This window comes from Panthera tigris, chromosome B1 (genome assembly GCF_018350195.1).
Source record: "Panthera tigris isolate Pti1 chromosome B1, P.tigris_Pti1_mat1.1, whole genome shotgun sequence".
NCBI lineage: Eukaryota > Metazoa > Chordata > Mammalia > Carnivora > Felidae > Panthera > Panthera tigris.
In genome coordinates, this window is record NC_056663.1 from 126089345 (window position 1) to 126108528 (window position 19184).

The 19184-nt window shown below is 38.4% G+C and overlaps 1 non-coding gene across 1 annotated transcript; it reads left to right on the forward strand.

The window, feature by feature from the left end:
• The first annotated feature begins 12862 nt into the window (after nt 1–12862).
• On the forward strand, nt 12863–12970 carry LOC122238195. Its single transcript, XR_006217157.1, has one exon. It is a non-coding gene; the product is annotated as a U6 spliceosomal RNA (small nuclear RNA).
• The last annotated feature ends 6214 nt before the right edge of the window (nt 12971–19184 follow it).

The following is a 19184-nucleotide window of genomic DNA, read 5'->3' on the forward strand; positions in this document are numbered from 1 at the left end:
CTACCAGACATTTAAAGAAGAGTTAATATCTATTCTTCTCAAACTTTTCAAAAAAAAAAAAATAGAAATGGAAAGAAAACTTCCAAACTCATTCCATGAAGCCAGCATTACCTTGATTCCAAAACCAGACATAGACCCCACTAAAAAGGAGAATTGCAGGCTGATATCTTTGATGAACATGGATGCAAGTATTGTCAACAAGAAACTAGCAAACTGGATCCAACAGCACATTAAAAGAATTATTCATCATGATCAAGTGGGATTTATTCCTGGACTGCAGAGGTGGTTCAATATCTGCAAATCAATCAATGTGATACACTACACTAATAAAAGAAAGAATAAGAACCATATGCTCTTCTCAATAGATGCAGAAAAAGCATTTGACAAAACACAGCATCCTTTCTTGATAAAACACACACACACACACACACACACACACACACACACAAGAAAGTAGGATAGAAGGAACATACCTCAACATCATAAAGGCCATATATGAATCACCCACAGGTAATATTATTCTCAATGTGGAAAAACTGAGAGCTTTTCTCCTAAGGTCAGGAAGATGATAGGATGTCCACCCTTACCACTGTTATTCAACATAGTACTGGAAATCTTCACCTCAGCAATCAAACAACAACAACAACAACAACAACAACAACAACAAAAAGTAAAAGGCATCTAAATCGACAAGGAAGAAGAACTTTCACTCTTCAGAGACACCATGGTACTCTATGTAGAAAATCCAAAAGACACCACCAAAAAATTGCTAGAACTGATACCTGAAATCAGCAGAATTGCAAGATATAAAATCAATGCATAGAAAATGGCTGCATTTCTATACACCAAAAATGAAGCAGCAGAAAGAGAAATGAAGGAATCAATCCCATCATTGCACCAAAAGCCATAAGATACCTAGGAATAAACCTCACCAAAGAGGTAAAAGATCTGTAGTCTGAAAACTGTAGAACACTTATGAAAAAAACTGAAGAAGACACAAAGAAATGGAAAAGGATTCCGGGCTCATGGATCGTAAGAACAAATATTGTTAAAATATCTATACCACCCAAAGCAATCTACACATTCAATGTAATCCTTATCAAAAAACCATGTACATTTTTCACTGAGCTAGAAAAAGCAATCCTAAAATTTTTATGGAACCAGAAAAGACCCCAAATAGCCAAAGTAATGTTGAAAAAGAAAAGCAAAGTGGAAGACAATTCCACTTTCAAGATTCCAGATTTCAAGCTGTATCACAAAGCTGCAATCATCAAGACACAAAAACCAGACACATAGATCTATAGAACAAAATAGGGGACCCAGAAATGGACCCACAACTATATGGTCAACTAATCTTCAATAAAGCAGGAAAGAATATCCAATGGCAAAAGACAGTCTTTTCAACAAATGCTATTGGGAAAACTGGACATTGACATAAAAAGAACGAACCTGGACCACTTTCTTACACCACACACAAAAATAAATTTGAATTGGATGAAAGACCTAAATGTGAGACAGGAAACCATCAAAATCCTATACGTGAACACAGGCAGCAAACTCTTTGACCTCGGCCATAGCAACTTCTTACTAGACACATCTATAGTGACAAGAGAAACAAAAGTAAAAATGAACTATTGGGACCTCATCAAGATGAAAACTTTCTGCACAGTGAAGGAAACAATCAACAAAACTAAAAGGCAACTATGGAATGGGAGAAGATATTTGCAAATGACATATTGGATAAAAAGGTTAGTATCCAAAATCTATAAAGAACTTATCAAAATCAACACCCCAAAAATAAATAACCCAGATAAGAGATGCGCAGAAGACATGAACAGCCATTTCTCCAAAGACACACAAACGGCTAACAGGCACATTAAAAAATGGTCATATCACTCATCATCAGGGAAATACAAATCAAAACCACAATGAGATACCACCTCACACCTGACAAAATGGCTAAAATTAACAACTCAGGAAACAACAGATGATGGAGAGGATGCAGAGAAAGGGGGACCCTTTTACACTGTTGGTGGGAATGCAAACTGGAACAGCCACTCTGGAGAACAGTATGGAAGTTCTTTAAACAGGTAAAAATAGAACGATCCTACAATGCGGCAACTTCACTACTAGGTATTTATCCAAAGGATACAAAAATACAGATTCAAAGGAGCACATGCATTATCAACAATAGCCAAATGTTTATAGGAGTATTATCAACAATAGCCAAATTATGGAAATAGCCCAAATGTCCCAATGACTGATGAATGGATAAAGAAGAAGTGGTATATATATATATAATGGAATATTACTCAGTGATCAAAAAGAACGAAATCTTGCCATTTGCAATGGCATGGATGGAGCTAGAGTGCATTATGCTAAGCGAAATAGGTCAGTCAGAGAAAGAGAAATGCCATATGATTTCACTCATATGTGGAATTTAAGAAACAAAAAAGATGAAAATAGGGGAAGGGGAGGAAAAATAAAATAAGATAAAAACAGAGAGGAAGGCAAACTATAAGAGACTCTTAACTATAGAGAATAAACTGAGGGTTGCTGGAGGGTAGGTGGGCTGGGGATGAGCTAAATGGGTGATGGGTATTAAGGAAGCACTTGTGATGAGTATTGGGTGTTGTATGTAAGTGATGAATAACTAAATTCTACTCCTGAAACTAATAAAAATATAATAATATTTTATTGAGGTAAAATGTATGTAATTAAAAATACTCCATTTTAGCCATTTTAAAGTATACAGTTCAGTGGTATAAGTACATTCACCTTGTGCAACCATCATTACCATTTCCAGAAATTTCTCATATCAATAGATGACTAGTTTTATACAAGTTTTATCCAATCTGTTATTTGCATACATACAGGTTTGGCTTTTTAAAACATTGGTTCCCTAAAAATGTTTTTTAAAGAAACTTTTGGTTACTTCACAGTTCCTTAAAAGAATGTGTATTTGAGTTTATCCAGTGAGTTCAATTTGTTAAAATGCATGCTTTGCTATTTCTGTTTTTTAATTCTCTGCTTGGGAGCACTAGAAAATAACCCTACGGGGCAAAAAATTACCTTGGATTATATTTCCATCCCAGGTAAAGTAGTGTGAAAATTCAATAATAGTGATGGCATTTACACACGTGAATGATCAGTATTCCACTTAGGAAATAATTTTTGGATCTACTATCATGGTGGTTCTAATTTTTTAAGGTACATCTAGGTAATTGAATAAAAGAAAACACCAATAGCTTGATGCCAAGATTTCAGTCTCCATCTCTCTAACCAACCTGGAAAACTGTACTTTTCATTTCAAGATGACAGCTGGCCTCCAAATATTATGTATATAATAGAATTAATAGAGCTAATAATTTATGATTTCTTGTGTTTAGAGGAATGCTTTGTGCTTTGAGTTTAGTTGGAAACAGGTATTGTAATCTCACTGCTTAGGCTGTAGAGTTGATTCTGAATTGAATTAGGGGCTGGTTAACAAAGATTGAGAATCTTTGGATGACATGAATTATAACATCTACAGAGCTCAAGAACATTGAAAAAATGACATTCCAGGTCATTACTACTTCCCAGGGACTCGGCTGTGTAACCCTTGAGGGAAAGGATCTTTGTTAATCATGTTCACCCTTCTACCACTGATTTCTGGAATAGTGCCGGGCATAGAGAAGGCACTCAAAAAATATTTTTAGAATGAAAGTATAACCCCTATCCTTCTACACACACACACACACACACACACACACACACCCTTGTTTCTACCAGTAACAATGTACAAATAAGATCATGTTAACATTAATTACTCAAATTTAACAGGCTCTAGGCCTTATCTGCCCGACTGATGGTTATTAGACTTCCTTTCTCCAAATCTTCTACAGTGTTTTGTAGATACCCCCCAAATGTGTCTCAGTTGTGTGAAAGAACAAGTCTGCTCCTATTCTGCTGACCTAGCTTTCTTGTGCTGCTGCCTCTGGCCCAAACCAACTTGAGGGAGCATCTCCTCATTCTCATTGCTGTGGCTAAAGCAGTGGAAGAACGTGAGCATGATGCTACCCTGGACAAGAGTGCCTGTCCTGATGGTCCTATGATTGAAAAATCTTGAGTCTAGCACATTGCATAGTGTATATTTCAGTTTTCTGGGCACTGGAGCCATGTTGCATCCCACAAAGAAACAGGGAGAATCCTTCCTTCATCCCAATTCAGTATTATACTTTGACACTAGGAATCCAGACAGGAATCCAGAGTGCACTCACAAGGCTGTTTATGAAAACAGTCCTGTTCGCTGCTTCCCACAGTCCCATAGATCTGGATCTGGGCAAAGCAAGGAGAATAAAGAACCAGATTGTATTCTCCATCTTCCCAGGTGTCTACTGTCATTCACTGATAGATTGATACAAAAACATTCTCCTCCCAAGCTTCTGAAATCATTCAGATCAATATCTCAGATGACGGCCAGGCTCAGTGACCCAACAGCCTACAGTCAGACTCTGAATCCTAGCTTGGGTTCAGCTAAGATGTCCCAGCACAGTTGTAGAGCCACTTATTTTCATTAAATGAATTAGAATAATCATTTATAGAAAAGTTAACAATTCAGATTGACTCCACACAATTCATATATCTGCCTCTGTGTTGGGGAAAGTGGAGCAAGGGGAATTTCTGGAACCAGAAATTCATGGAATGAAGGGCACTTGGGTGGCTCAGACAGTTAAGCGTCTGACTCCTGGTTTCAGCTCAGGTCATGATCTCATGCTTCATGAGTTCGAGCCCTGTATTGGGCTCTGCGCTAGCAGCATGAATCCTGCTTGGACTTCTCTTTCTATATGTCTCTCTGCCTCTCTCTCTCTCTCTCTCAAAATAAATAAGTTAAAAAAAAAGAAGTCCATGGAATGGGAAAAGGGAGTACTGGATAGACGAGAAATAGCAAAGCCCATTACCTTCTTCAATTAAAATTATTTTTATGATAAACTAAAAAAGCATTGCTTTCACATCTAACAGGCCTGATATCAGATAATCACTGAAACTATGCCTGGGAAATTTCTTTTCTCAAAGATCTGACACTAAAAATTTGGAATTGCTAAGAGAACAATAAAATACAGCACTGTGCATAATGGGAAGTATCTCAGATGTTGTCTGGAGCTTTCAGAGGCAGCAGGAAAGAATGATCCAAATCCTTGTGTCATCAGAAAGTAAAATTCATTACCCAGCTATGTTGGGCATCTATTATTTGCTACCCCGCATCATCTTCTCCTTTCTGGGAATGGCCTGAAACTGTACCCAAGCATGGTTTTCCAGCCAAGCGGTTGGAGAAGGATTGATCCATAGCAGTCAAGTGAGCCTTTATTGATTTTCCCTTGATCATCATATGCTGCCATTCTAGCCTCAGTGATTGGTTCAGAGATGAGCACATAACCCAGTCAGCAGGAAAGTGCTGTGGGCCCTAGGCACTGGCCCTTGCTGCCCCTAATGGAAGAGTTGGTCCTGCAGTCATCCAGCAAGTTCTAGAAAGTGTTTGCTAGGCTTCTGGGAAACAAAAGCCTCAATTCTGCTGAATTTGGTGGCAAAAGACCTTTTGGCTTATACCTGCCCAGATATTTTCACCCAGAAGGGGAATCTGGGAACAGCTGGGAGCCTAAGAATGGAGCTAACTTAGAGGAAGCAGAGCTGGGGATAGATTTGATATCACTCAGCACCGGGTCAAGTAGCCTCTGAAGCAGAACTACTGGCAGACCCATATAATTCTTTTTCTCCCATAAGCCTGTGTAATTTGAGGTTTCTGTATAAATCATACTCCCTGAAGCCAAACTGCCTAATCAACACCTTAAAAGCCAAGTGAACAAATACTTCGCTTATGCTGTTACCATAGGCCCCGGTAGATTCATATAGAGACGTGGTGTTATGGAAGAGTCTCCATAATGCTGTTCAGCCTTTACAATTTCATTGGTTTTTCCTCCACCTAGTTCTCTTATTTCTCCAATCCATACTGGCCAGAGTGATTTTTCACATACACAAAAATGTACACTTGTCAGCTCCTTACTCAGAATCCTTCAGAGATTCCTCCTGCCGTGGGGAATAAACTCCCTAGCATTTCTGTCAGGTGGGTTAGGCCCTCTCAGACAGGTGTCTCTCCACCACCATCCCTCCTCTCCACCCTGCCAGGCTCCTGTGTTTTCCATATTAAAGTCTTCACTCAAACCTTCCCTTTGCCTGGAATACTTTTCTTTTTCCCCTTCTCATCTTGGTTCAGTAAAGGGTTATCAACTTGGATTCTGTCTAAATTCTTAAAGACAGAATCTAAAGGGATCTCTTAGTTGCTCTTGAAGACCACTGATGGGTATGTGCTTGTCCTTAAATATACCACCAACGCTTAATTCTATGTATACTTCTATGTACATACCTAAGAAACATTGGCAGAGCATGATACTAGCACCTGGGAGAGTTCTCAAGGAGAAAGGGATACATGCAGTCTTTACAGGCGTCTTTATTTTCTTTCCATCAAGCCATGTGAGACCTTTTGTGGTTTGGCCTCTGTCCTACTTCAAGCTCGTGTACTGATGATCATCTCTAGGACTCTAGCTCTGATAGAGATTAACTTAATACAAAAGTGTTTTTCTTAGGAAAGACTTCCTTCTGTCCCTAGCAGCCCATCACCTTTCTCTCTGTTATCCTTTATCTTTTAACTGCTGCTACAATAGTAGACAAGATTAGAAAAATAACTAGCAAATTTGAGACTGGGGCAGGTCATATGATTCTCAAATCCAAAAAATAATTCAAAGACTCTAATACAAATCTAATCCAAATGTGTCCTACTTGTACAAGAAGTTCTCAATTACTGCTATTCTTTTTCTTTGCCACTGCACACATAAGTATTTTTCTTAAGTTTATTCATTTATTTGAAGACAGAGAAAGCGTGAGTGGGAAAGGGGCAGAAAGAGAGAGAGAATCTCAAGCAGGCTCTGCACTATCAGCACGGAGCCTGATGTGCGGCTCCAATTCATGAACCGTGAGATCATGACCTGAGCCAAAGTCAGATGCTTAACTGACTGAGCCACCCAGGTGCCCCCATGCACACATGAGTATTGTATTTGAGCAAGACCTGTTTCCCTCCTGCTGTTTTGTTTAGATTCTTTTCCTCTTTATATTCATTTTCCCCATCTTAATATTCCCAAAGAGAGTTTTCACTAGCAATCTGTGATTTAAATATTAATAGTTTTTTTCTTCTTCTTTCTCCCTTTCTTTCTTTCTTTCTTTCTCTTTCTTTCTTTCTTCTTTCTTTTTCTTTCTTTCTTGTTTTTAGATACAAAATATAAATTGATTTCTTTCCATTTCCTAGTGTTGTCTTATGCATACCCCCAATATGAGATCATGGCTCTCAAGGACTACTCTGTGCATGTTATTAACCTAATGTCTCCCAGCTACAACCTTCCCTCATCGACTGAGCTGGAACTGGGCTGGGATTCTGTGAAACACCTTTTCCCTTGACCAGCTAGCCGCCTATCTAGGCTCTGCAGAGAGAGGACGCTAGAGAGAGACCTCACGTGGGAGGAGCCAGGAGGAGCTTACACTTTGCTGTTTATTTCTGTTTGCTTGCTGTATTTCTGAGCGTCACCTAGCAACACTTCATCCTGGAGGTGGCAGTTCCTCCCACTATAGCCCTGGATTCTAGTTCTCAGTTTTTCCAACACTCACAGGATCAGGCTCACTTGCCCTCACAGGCACACTAACACCAGCTGACTCGTGTCCCTTTGTAGAGGTCTGCATTTTAGTGGACTCGGGTCTGAGTTTCAGCAGTATGGGCATTTGCTTCAAGCTTGTAAGTTTAAATAACTTCAACCCCTTTCCCTTTGTTCTTCCAGGCCAGAGATGGTAACTGCTTCTTGCTATGCTAAATCCATGGCATTTTAAGGTAATTTTGTTTGCCCTTTCAGTACTTGAAAACCTAGTTAGTATTTTTTTTCTATTTTTTTAAGTTTATTTATTTAGTTTGAGAGAGCACATGAGCAGTGGAAGGGCAGGGAAAGAGAGAGAGAGAATCCCAAGTAGAGAATGATTGTGCAGAGCGCCACGTGGGGCTCCAACTCACAAACCATGAGATCATGACCTGAGCCAAAATCAAGAGTTGGATGCTTAACTGACTGAGCCACTCTGGTGCCCAGTATTTCTTTTTCTTAAGTTCTCTTTGTTAAAATAACTTGTGTGTGTGGTCTGATTGGACTCAGGCTGACCCAGTCTCCCTCATGTCCATGATTTCAATGCCCTTATATCATGCTTGTCTTGCTATACACCTTGGTTACCCTGGATTCATGTTGACCTTAAAATACCACGTTTGGCCTTACAGTCAATATTAATCTGAAAACGATTGTGATAGTTAATTTTATGTGTCACCTTGACTGGGCCATGGGGTGCCTAGATATCTGGTCAAACATTATTCTGGGTATTTCTGCAATTAACATGTAAACCCATGGACTTTGAGTAGAGTGAATTGCCCTAATGACCACATTTGTGGCTGTGTTCATCCAATCAGTTGAAGGTCTGACCAAAAAAACCAGCTTCCTTGAGCAAGAGAGAATTCCCCAGAAGATGGCCTTTGGATTTCATCTGCAGCATTGGTTTTTTCTGGTTCTACAGCAGATGGCCTTTGAACTGTAAGTGTAACACCTGTTCTCTTGACTCTCTAGCCTGCCAGACCACCCTGAAGACTCTGTACTTTGCACTCTCCATAACTGCATGAGCCAATTCCTTCTAATAAATTTTGATATGTATGTCTTATTGGTTCTGTTTCTCTGGAGAACCCTAACCAATGCAATACCTCTTACATATTTCTTGAAAAAATATTGATCTGACTTCGCCTCTTATATACTCTGCTACATTGGCTGGTTTGCTGGAAGCTGTCACTTCTCTGGCCAACCTTGACAACTATTTCTGGGCAAGGTATTCCTAGGATACCTATTTTGTTGAAAAAAAGCAGTACATTTTCTATGCGTGATTTTATTTTTTACTTCAAGGTTTCTTTTCTTTTTGTCATTTTTTGACAGGATCACCCTGGCATTTAGAGAAGGACCTCACAGCACTATATCAGTCAGGTAGTGCTGCCGAAATGCTACATATCAAATTCTTAGTGGCTTACAACAAACGTGTTAGACATTCAGAGGTCTACAGGGTAGCTGGGGTAGTTATGTTTCAGGCTTCCTGTGTTTTCATTCTGGGACCAGTGGCTACCCAGGGTGTGCTGTTTTCTGGGGGCAGAGCACAGGAGTACAAAAGGGAAATCCAAATGTGCGAGCGTATTTAAAGCTTCTGGTTGTATCCCATCTGCTCTTATTATATTGGACACAGGATATCACATGGCCAAGTCCTAAGTCAAACGGTAGAAAAGAGCACGCTGTCTGCTGTGAACCCACAACAAAGATGGGAAAGAATAATTCTACAGTGTATCTATAACACATATAAAGGGAGTCTTGAAAATCAATAAGAAGAAAAGACAAAAACCCCCATAGAAAAAAAATGCAGGGAATTTACAAAAGAATAAATAAAAACAGTGAAAAAAATAGGATGCTCACCTTTGTTCAACCTTATCTGTGACCAAAGACATGCAAATTTAAAACACTGTGACGGGGGTGCCTGGGTGGGTCAGTCGGTTGAGCACTTGCCTGACTCTTGATTTTGGCTCAGGTCATGATCCCAGAGTCGTGGGACTGAGCCCTGAATAGGACTCTGTACTAGCGTGGAGCCTGCTTAAGATTTTCTCTGCAGCTCGTGCATGCGTGTTCTCTTTCTCCCTCTCTCTCTCAAAACAAAACAAACAAATAAGCAAACAAACAAAAGCACTGTGAAATATTTTGTATCCATGAGATAGGAAAAGAATAAAATAATAGCATTAATTCAAATTAGCCACAGAATAAGTTTGTGAAAACTTTCTGTATGTCAGTCTGGCAATGGGTATTATTTAAAATTTACATAACCAATTACTCAGGAATTCTTTTTCAGGAATTTATATCCCACAAAAAAATAAAGGTTGTGCCAAGATCTACGTACAAAATGTTTACTGTGGGTAAAAAAGAAAAATGACAGACGAATCGAAGAAAGCTCTCTGTTCTCTCGTTTTGCCTGAATATTTATTGCATACATAACAGAGCTAAATTAATCACTTCATCTGTGGCATGTAATCACAAATTTTGCACAGTGACATTGTAGATTAAGTATTTTGCTGATAAAGTAACAAATTTACCACCACCAGCATAATGAATTTCTTTTTCGCACTAAAAAAATGTACTTTTACTGTGAAATGTTAAAAAATATCTCTACAGGAAGGAGAAAATGAGATAGAAAAAGAAAGATAGCGCAGAAAAAATTTGAAAAGAATGGTTATCACGCAATGCATTGTAACATGCTTTCTGGGTTTCACTGTTGGCCTTTTATTTTTTTTTATTTTTTATTTTTTTCATATTTTTATTTTATTTTTTGAGAGAGAGAGAGAGAGACAGAACATGAGCAGGGGAGGGGCAGAGAGAGAAGGAGACACAGAATCTGAAGCAGGCTCCAGACTCTGAGCTGTCAGCACAGAGCCCGACGTGGGGCTCGAACTCATGGACCTGTGAGATCATGACCTGAGCTGAAGTCGGACGCTTAACCCACTGAGCCACCCAGGCGCCCCCACTGTTGGCCTTTTAAAAGGTTGAATTTTACAGCATCTTACATACAGACTGTGTACCTTAACACCTAACACACTTTGTCAGGAATCTGTTGAGTGGATACTATGAAGCTGGAAAGGAAGGAAAAGATGTGCAGCATAATTGACATAGAGTATTTTTAAGCAGTTTCTAGTAAAGAGTGGCCTGGGGTGGTCAGCCCAGGCTCATAATTTTGAGGGTCTTCCCAATTGGGAAAGCACATGGTGACATGGTGAAGGAACAGCTTCTCAGTTGCTGCTAATAGGCTGTAAGACTAGAACACATTCAGGGACTTTACCTCCCTCCTTAACATCACCGGGTCACACTGCCCCTCCTCTGTTTGCATGTTATCTTCACAAAGCATTTTGTTATGAAGATTTTTTCCCCCTCTTTGCTAGTATTCTTGCTATACTTTTCATTTTATTTAACCAGCTAAAACCTGCTGGGTGTGGGAGGTGGACAAAAGCAAAATGTAAGATCTTTCCCTTCTAGATCTTTCCACAAATCCATCCATGTTCTTACCTTTCTTACCCAATTCTCTACTCCTCACCTCAGCTCAACTTTCCTGAGGGATGGCTCTGCCCAACTGTTCATATAGAGAAAACAGGAACCTCTCAAATCAATAGGTGAACATACAAATTGCTATTTGGACTACCTGACGAAGAATAATAAAAGTTGGTGAAAGATTTTTAAAATATCTTAAGATAATATGTAAATGGGTAGACATCACATTAAATACTTTGGTCCCAACTATTAGCCAGAGCACAACTTTGATCAGGGGACAGTAAGTCCAGAACACTTTAGGCACAGAGACAAATAGTCTCAGAGGAAATGACAGAAAAAAGAAGCACTTGATAAGATTGACTTACATAGTTCAGTTTGATTTGTATTTCTAAATTTAATTTCGTGTATTTTCAGCTTTAGGAAAAAATAATATTTGAAAGTATTTATACTAAACCTTTAGATTTCAAGTTGATCCTTGAGGTGCCTTGGGGTGCCTGGGTGGCTCAGTATGTTAAGGGTCTGACTCTTGATTTTGGCTCAGGTCATGATCTCACAGTTTGTGAGATTGAGCCCCATGTCAGGCTTAGAGTTGACACCTCAGAGCCTGCTTGGGATTCTCTCTTTCCTTCTCTCTCTGCCCCTCCCCTACCTCAGGCATGTATGTTCACTCTCTCTCGCTCTCTCTCTCTCTCGCTCTTTCAAAATAAATAAGTAAACATTCAAGTTGATTAACTTAGTTAAATAATGAAGTAATGGGAAGTTCTAAACTTGTAGGGAATGTTCCACAACACTTTTTTCCTTATCCTGAAGAATCTTCTCTCTGCGCCCAGTGGTTATAAACCAAAACTCTGTGAAGCATTTTGGTGGCATTGTAAAAGTATAGGCTTTTAATCAACAGAGCTGAGTTTGAGTGCTAAGTACGTCCTAATAGCTGTATGACCTTGGGCAAACTTACACTACAAGCCATAATTTTCTCATTTGTACAATGGGTCTAAATTATATCTGCATTACAAATTTGCCATGTGCATTAAACAGCTCCACAACTATCATTATTATGAAATAAGCACACTAAATATTTGAACTGACTACAATTTTCTCACTTTATTTAAATTTCAATGAAAATTGTTTTCCAAAACTACATATCTGTAAGAAAATTATTCAGCGAACAGAATACTCAATTTCATATCCCATATCCTACATGGTCTCTGTTTTCCCAAGATTCTCCCCACTTCTTTTCTTTTTAAGACTGAGGGGTGGTAGGTGGGCAGAAGTCTGGGGGGTTGAGAAAGGGTAGGACCACCAGGTCTCTACTGACTTAACCAATCCCCTTGTTTTCAGTCCTGAATCACAAGTCCACTTCTATGGGTCTTGGAGTCCTGGTGTCTCCTGGGTTCCTCACAGTTACTGAGATGGTGTCTCCTTAGTATACGCCCTCCTCCTCACTTTTAGGGAACCTTGGGTCATAACTGGTTCCATGGGTTTGATGAGGTGTCACTCCTCCATTTGCTCACTGTCTGCCAAAACGTTTTTTGAAATGTTTCCTAGACTCTGCTTCTCCCCTTTCTCTTTGTCCTTGCTGACTATACCTTTTACATACTTCTACTGTCCCTTCAGTGGGGCTTGGGCTAGTAACATGTGCTGTGAATATGTCATGCTTACCCAGCTCTTTGGAAAGAACAAGTTGGGTGCTCCCTTCGGCAGCACATATAGTAAAATTGGAACGATACAGAGAAGATTAGCATGGCCCCGGTGCAAGGATGACACGCAAGTGGAAAGAACAAGTTGGGAAATGTTAACTATAGGATTTAAACTAGATATGAATAATAAACAAACAGAAAGCAATTTTTAAAACTTGAAGTAAAGGACATATAAGAATTACAATTTTTCTGGAGAAATATCCACATATTTAACTTGAGCATTTTCATCATATAACTCCTAAGAGAAGGCAGGAAGGAGCTTGAACATGTATTTTTTAAAGCACATTTTTCAGGAATTTTGCTATCCTTACTCTTGGAATTTGTAAACAGGGCTTAATAAACAGAATCCAGAGAATAAGAACTAAAAACTAAACACTGGCTTCAAGTTCAAACTTCACTTTTTGGAATTCAAAGGCTGTTAGAAGAGGTGTTTGACTTTGATAAAAGATGCCTTTGATTTTCCGAAAAGAATGTAATGCTTTGCATTTGCTAAAACGGAAAAAATGAACCACGAACAGTGACTTCATCTGGGCGGTTGACATGTGTCAGAAGACTGCTTGACTCAAGCTGTGTAACTGAAGAGGCTTTGCTGAAGTCCAGAGAGTGTTTCTTTCTCATCAGCTGTTTTCAAACAGGAAAAAAGTAGAGATTTGAAGTTGTTGTAGGACTACCACCACATCCAAAGAAATAGAATGAAAAACAAAGATTTGATTTGGAACATTTACAAAAACATAGTAACATTTTAACATGAAGTTTAAGTCAATATAACATAAGGTTTCATATGCATTTCTATTTATTTGCAGAAAAGAAAGCCTGTCTTTCCAAATTAGATCTTACAAAATGTCTGCAATGAGTAAGCAAGCCTCCGTGAAGCTAAGATCTGCTCCTCAGTCCGGTTTATTTCAGAAAGTTAATTAGGTCGCTCAATATTTCATGAATCACTAAAACCCCCAAAATATAAATTCATTAGAATATACATTTTGCCAAACAAGAAATACAAGAATACATCTGCCAAACATTAGTGAATATGCTTTCAAGTGTTGCATCAAATTTAGAGAACATTTTAACAAAAAAACCTAATAAATAAAGGGATAGATCTGCATAGAAAAGGGAATACTTGCATCTGCCTATCAAAGAATCTTTTAAGTTAGATGGTGATGGAAACCTGAAAATTGTCTCATTTGGTTTTTTTCTTTGCAAGTATTCTTACTAGATACCAAAAAGCACACATCATAAGAACAAATCTTCATAGGAGACATCTTACAGTGCTGGTGACCAGTGTGCATTATATGTTGGTTGCATGAATCTTAATTGAGTGCTATTCTCATGGTAATTACTCATTTATGTGTATATTTTTAATTTCTTAATTTAATTGAAGTATTTAATTGTGGCAGGTTGCTCCCTTTGAAAGAACAAAGCACTTTGAGAGGAAACCAAATGGATTTTGAGGAAGAAAAGGAATAGCCAAATGGGCAAAATGCCTAGCAAGCAATTGTACAAAGATCCTGTGATCACAGCACTGTTGTGTCTAATATTTGTTACATAAGCCACAGGGACTGGTTAATATTTAGAAAGCAATTCTTTGCAGAATTACATTTACACATCTTCTTTCAGTTGGCGCCCATAGATGACAAGTTAACCATTTCTATAAATGGCTCCAAAACCCAGACTGATGCTGATAATTCTGGACCTTTTCCCCAGACTATGGTGGTTCATCCTAATTGAGGCCCATAGCTTCCCATGAGCTATTAAAACTGCTATATCAAAAAATGTACATACTAAAAACAAATGTATGTACTAGAAAACATACCATTTCCATCCTTCATGGATTAGGTCCCAGCATTTTGGAAACAGCTGATCTTTTCTCTCCATATGGCTAAGGCTCATGAAGAACCAAAGTACTTATATAGCAAAACTGCATATTGGAGGCCAAAGAAGTTTTTCTAGCATCACTTTGCTTATTGTTTTCTGGACCTTCTTGTTACTTTGCAATAGATGAAAATTGCTTTTCCTTTGCTTATAAAAACTTTAAAAAATATTCTTGTATAAGAGTGTGCTTTAAGATTTGAAGCTTCATGTAATTTCTGTGGTCATCACTTAGAATTTTCCTTCCATTAGAGCACTTTTTCCCTTATAGACACAAGGCAGCAGATGTTAGTGGTATCAGCAGAACCAAGATTTCCTGATTTCCTTTCTTCTAAGCAATTTCCTCTCTGCATTACAGCCTAGTCTGAAAGAATTCTGCCAGAAATCTTCAATGTTTTATATAAAGGCATGCAAAATCAACTTTTAGAATGAAATGATGAAAAAACCTGCTTGGGAGAAAGAATTTAGATCAAAAATTTACTTGATGTGTATAGTCAGGCTAAAGGAAGTTGAAGAATCCTAAGAAATGGTGTCAACAAATGATAGAAGCCTGATAGACTGAGAAACATATGTATGTAAATATGTATCACTTTAGTGATATATTTATGAGACAATTGAATGCAGTGATTAATAGCAAAAACTCTGAAGGTACACAGGCTGACTCAAATACTGGATTTCTGCTTGTTGACTTCAAGACCTTGGCAAATTAAAACACTGAGTACCAGGTACATGGTAGGCATAGGTATCAGTGTTTGCTATTATTGGTCCTTTGTATAGTCTGGGAAGTTTCCTGACACATTCTTATTCTCCAAAATCTCCTTTTACTAGGAGTGCACTTGTGACGAACATTGGGTGTTGTATGGAAGTGTTGAATCATTATATTACACCTGATTCTAATATTCTACTATTCTAATATGTACACCTGAAACTAATATTACACTATATGTTGAAAACTATAGAAAGCTTATGAAAGAAATTGAAGAAGACACAAAAAAATGGAAAAATATTCCATGCTTCTGGATCAGAAGAAAAATATTGTTAAAATGTCAATATTATCCAAAGCAATCTACATATTCAATGCAATCCCTATCAAAATAACACCAACATTCTTCACTAGAACAAACAATCCTAAAATTTGTATGGAACCAGAAAAGATCCCAAATAGCCAAAGCAATCTTGAAAAAGAAAACCGAAGTGGGAGGCATCACAATCCCAGACTTCAAGACATATTACAAAGCTGTAATCATCAAGACAGTATGGTACTGGCACAAGAACAGACACTCAGATCAATGGAACAGAATAGAGAACCCACAAATGGACCCACAAACGCATGGCCAACTAATCTTTGACAATGCAGGAAAGAATATCCAGTGTAATAAAGACAGTCTCTTCAGCAAATGGTGTTGGGAAAACTGGACAGTGACATGCAGAAGAATGAACCTGGACCACTTTCTTACCCCAACACAAAAATAAATTCAAAATGGATGAAAGACCTAAATGTAAGACAGGAAGCCATCAAAATCCTCAAGGAGAAAGCAGGCAAAAACCTCTTTGATCTTGGCTGCAGCAACTTCTTACTCAACACGTTTCCAGAGGCAAGGGAAACAAAAGCAAAAATGAACTACTGGGACCTCATCAAAATAAAAACTTCTGCACAGCGAAGGAAACAATCAGCAAAACTAAAAGGCAACCAACGGAATGAGAGAAGATATTTGCAAATGACATATCAGACAAAGGGTTAGTATCCAAAATCTATAAAGAACTTATCAAACTCAACATCCAAAAAACAAATAACACAGTGAAAAAATGGGCAAAAGACATGAATAGACACTTCTCCAAGGAAGATATCCAGATGGCCAACCGACCCATGAAAAAATGCTCAACATTGCTCATCATCAGGGAAATACAAATCAAAACCACAATGAGATACCACCTCATACCTATCAGAATGGCTCACATTAACAACTCAGGCAACAACAGATGTTGGCGAGGATGCAGAGAGAGAGGATCTCTTTTGCATTGCCTGTGGGAATGCAAACTGGTGGAACCACTCTGGAAAACAGTATTGAGGTTCCTCAAAAAAATTAAAAATAGAACTACCCTATGACCCAGCAATTGCACTACTAGGTATTTATCCAAGGGATACAGGTATACTGTTTCAAAGGAGCACACACACCCCAATGTTTATAGCAACACTATCAACAATAGCCAAAGTATGGAAAGAGCCCAAATGTCCATTGATGGATGGATGGATAAAGAAGATGTGGTATATATATAAAATGGAGTATTACTCGGCGATCAAACAGAATGAAATCTTGCCATTTGCAACTACGTGGATGGAATTAGAGGGTGTTATGTTAAGCAAAATTAGTCAGAGAAAGAAAAATATCATATAACTTCACTCATATGAGGACTTTAAAACACAGAACAGACAAACACAAGGTAAGGGAAGCAAAAATAATATAAAAACAGGGAGGGGGACAAAACATAAGAGACTCTTAAATATGGAGAACAAACAGAGGGTTACTGGAGGGGTTGTGGGAGGAGGGTTAGGCTAAATGGATAAGGGGCATTAAGGAATCTACCCCTGAAATCATTGTTGCACTATATACTAACTAAATTGGGTATAAATTTAAAAAAAAATTTAATTTAATTTAAAAAATTGCACTGTATGTTAACTGGAATTTAAATTGAAACTTAAAAAAAAAACTGCAATCTCCTTTTTCTAGATTTCGTGAGGAAAACACACCTCTCTAGATTAATATATTTTTCAAAATATGTAAAAAATCCAAATATACAAATTATTCTAATAAATACATTTTGCTTGCCTGCCTCTTGATAAATTCTAGGAAAGTGTTTTAATCTTACCAAGAAATTCTCTCTAAATTACTCTCTGCATTACTTTAGTACCTGTAAATAGTAAATCCATCCTGTGACCTGGGATTATCAGAGAAGGTGACCTTCTTCTGATCTTAGTACCTTTTTTGTTGCTGATTTTGGGAACAAAGATAGTTTGTGCCCCTGTAACTTTCAGTCCATGAACTCTGTGTCCCTTTGGACTTAGGTTTCATGTAAGAAAAAAAAAAGTGTTTAGGAAGTAAATTATGTTATTGAATAATAGAGCAGAAATGATTTCAGAAGTCACCAGACCAATTCTTTGTTTTTCTTTTTTTAAAAATTTATTTATTTATTCTGAGAGAGAGAGAGAGAGAGAGAGAGAGAGAGAATGAATCACAAGCAGGCTCTGTACTGTCAGAGCAGAGCCCGACGCAAGTCTCGATTTTGTGAATCATGAGATCATGACCTGAGCCCAAATTAAGTCGGACACTAAACCAGCTGAGCCACCCAGGTGCCCCTAATTCTTTTATCTTCTGAGAACAGGAATTCTAAGACGAGACAAGATGCTTTTGGGGAACAGGACAAGGTTAAGGCAGAGGTGGATTTAATGAATGCCTTTCCCTTACAGGGTATGTTGTAATGATACATAGGGACAGTAATTCATTCTGGAAAAATCTTAAAAAGGAAGGTAGCTTCCTCTATTGTAATGCTTATTTTCCCCATTCCTGGCAGAAGACTAAACATGAAAACTCAAGAATAAGATTAAAATATTTGAGGAGGGGGGCACCTGGGTGGCTCAGTCGGTTGAGCGTCTGACTTCAGCTCAGGTCATGATCTCGCAGTCCGTGAGTTCGAGCCCCGCGTCAGGCTCTGGGCTGATGGCTCAGAGCCTGGTGCCTGCTTCTGATTCTGTGTCTCCCTCTCTCTCTGCCCCTCCCCCATTCATGCTCTGTCTCTCTCTGTCTCAAAAATAAATAAACATTAAAAAAAAAATTAAAAAAAAATATTTGAGGAGGGGCGCCTGGGTGGCTCAGTCGGTTGAGCGGCCGACTTCGGCTCAGGTCATGATCTCACGGTCCGTGAGTTCAAGCCCCGCGTCGGGCTCTGTGCTGACAGCTCGGAGCCTGGAGCCTGTTTCGGATTCTGTGTCTCCCTCTCTCTGACCCTCCCCCGTTCATGCTCTGTCCCTCTCTGTCTCAAAAATAAATAAACGTTAAAAAAAATAAATAAATAAATAAAATAAAATATTTGAGGAATTTTATATCTAGAAATGCTTTCATGACATGCCCCAAGCAGTTATAACCATACTCAAGGATAAGCATGACATTTGTGATGTTATTTTAGGGGCATTAAATGATGTAATACATGTTAAAGCACTTTGTTTAAAGTCTTGCTCACAGGAAGGAATTAACAAATATTAGCTATTGTATGACTATTATTTGCTTACCTCTGGGAATCCTCTTTCAGCCAAAAGGCTGGGCAAAAAAATATTTACTCACCATCTTGGAGACAATTATTGTATTATTCTTCACAGTATCTGAAAAGTCAGGCAAGAAGCATAGTGTTATCCCTGTTGAATTCTGGGAAAACATAGACACTAAAGATT